Source organism: Montipora capricornis, chromosome 14 (assembly GCF_036669925.1).
Source record: "Montipora capricornis isolate CH-2021 chromosome 14, ASM3666992v2, whole genome shotgun sequence".
NCBI classification, from domain to species: domain Eukaryota; kingdom Metazoa; phylum Cnidaria; class Anthozoa; order Scleractinia; family Acroporidae; genus Montipora; species Montipora capricornis.
Window position 1 is genome coordinate 3925853 of NC_090896.1, and position 2500 is coordinate 3928352.

The window sequence follows — 2500 nt, forward strand, 5'->3', positions numbered from 1 at the left end:
GCTCGAAACGTGAGCTTTTATAATCCCTGTACGGTGGTCTACTTACATTATCAACTCCGTTGATAAAACTAAAACAGTGAAGTTAGAAGATTTTCTTACGCTGTGGTGTATAGTGTTTTTTAGATAATAAGTCACATATTCAGGGTTTCCAGGCAAGGTTATAAAAAACTGAGTTCATCAATGCTGCCAGTTTCCGTTTGTAAAAGTTACTAAATGGTTGCCAGTATGCCTTCTGCAGAATTTCCGTAGTACTAGTCAAATTATGTCTTATTTATTTAGAACGGTTTTCAATTCAGTGTCGAAAGTAATTAGCGAATTACTTTGGCTTTGCATTACTTCACTCAATGATTGGTTCAAAGTTCTCGCGCCACTTTTTCAACCAATCAGAGGTAAAACCAAAACCAATCGTGGCTCGCGCGTGCATATTTTCCCGCGCTTTGTGTCGGCTACGTGTAATTTCTTCGATTTTTGAGTGGTTTGCTGGATTGTCTCTGTCCTCCTTGATTGGTCAAAGTAATTATAGGCCTAATGCATAAATGGCGGTCAAAAAAATATTCTTTAGTTTATGTGCTAATTAGCCTCACTAGCCTCGTTTGTATGGACAAAATACAAAAGAAATGTTGCTTGAGAGCGAGGCTAGTGAGTCTCATTAGCACATAAAATTCGATCAATTTTGGTTTTAGATTTACGACACTCGATTGAAACTCACTCTATAGAGCGTTTTCATATGACGTCACGGCGGCCATGTTGGTTTTCCAAAACAAAGGACGGCGGCCGTGAAGATGTACCATACTAATCCTCCGGGAATTGAACTCTATTTTAATGCAAATACTTTCTTTTGTTTCAGTAATCCAATATGGCTGCTGGTCACGTGAGTAAAAACGCTTTATATGGCTATTGCTTTTACATTAATTGTTTGCATATAACGTTATTGAATGAAATGTTTGAAGTGCGGGTTATAGACACGAATGAGAGAAGTGGGATCCTCGAGGATCCTCGCACTTAGCTCGGGACAATTCAGTTTTCGGGCTCCAACGGGATTGTAACCCATGACCTCTGCAGAGCCCGTTGGAGCCATCTGAATTTTTCAGGTGCCTATAAAAGAGAATAGCTCAAATTGTCCAGATAAATGTGTGGATTTACTTCTCTCATTCGTGCCTACGATAACCCCGCAATTCAAATCAACGTACATTCATTTCATTCATTGAGACCTTCACGGGAACACATGAGCTCAGCAAATTGACGAGCTCCCAGCTGATTGGCTTCATAGCTCAGTTGGTAGAGCATGGAAGGTCATGGAATCGAATGTCGTTGAGGCCAACTAAGTTTTTCAGGTGTCTGTAAGAGACAATTCGTTTAATTGTCCATATAAGTGCGTGAATCACTTCTCTCCTTCAAACTAAATCTTGTTCAGCAATCAACCTCAGAGGACGTTTGACGATGCATGTATGACTCTTGTTATCATAGATAGCATCTATTAAGCCTTACAAGAGGCTAACTTAACTCTACCATGTTAGTTTTTCTTAAATTTTTCAAATGCCTTTGATGCCGTTGACCATAATATTTTAGTGCAAAAATTAAAATCATTTTGGGATCCGTGTAGTTTGCAATGACTGCTTGCTTCTTGCCTTCACAATAGGATACAAAATGAGCAGCACTAAATCTTATGACATTATTATGATCCATGGTGCCCCCCCCCCCCCCACCCCATGGTACACTGTTAGGTTCTCTTCTATTTACTATTTAGATATCGGATGGAAAACCGAAATTTTTGCTTAATTTCTAGTTCTTCCGAGTTATTGTATTTGAACGTGATCATTTAAAGTTTCATTGGCCAAACCTGACTATATTTTATACGAGCTATTACATCATGCTCTACAAACATAGTAGGCATGTTGCGACATATTTGGTTGCCTTTACCATATAAGGTCAATGTATGTGTGGTGGAAATTTTGCAAGGGAAGTTTCGTGATATGATGGAACTGTAATCGCTTCGCAGTTCTGTGTTATGAAAAAAAGCACAATTTCATGGGATAACAGACTTCAAACACTTGCACACAGAAAGAAATAGACCTTGTGGAACAGTAATAGTTTACGTAAGAAGCCGCTTTCCTGCTCGCAAATTACTAGAGTGTTGTATGGTACGTACTTCAGCTACTCAATGCTACTCAAGGCTTGGTGGTCGACATAAGAGAATTATAGGCGTCGAGGCAACTTTTTACCGTTTCAAAACTCGATTCGTTTCTAGCTTGCCCTCAGTAAAAGGTTTTATTTTTGAGATACAACGTGTACAAGAACTGGAATAGAAAAAGAATTTCACAAACAACGTAAAAAGCAATGGTTCGCACGCCCCGTATATGTGTTTCAGAGTGTTTTTTACATTTTAATTTTTTGTCATTCTAGTCATTGCAGAGAATGATCAACTGACGATAATGTTTCAATTTCCTCTCCAAAACTTCAGTGTTGATCCCAGTTTAATTCAGTCTCGGATTGTTGGTTC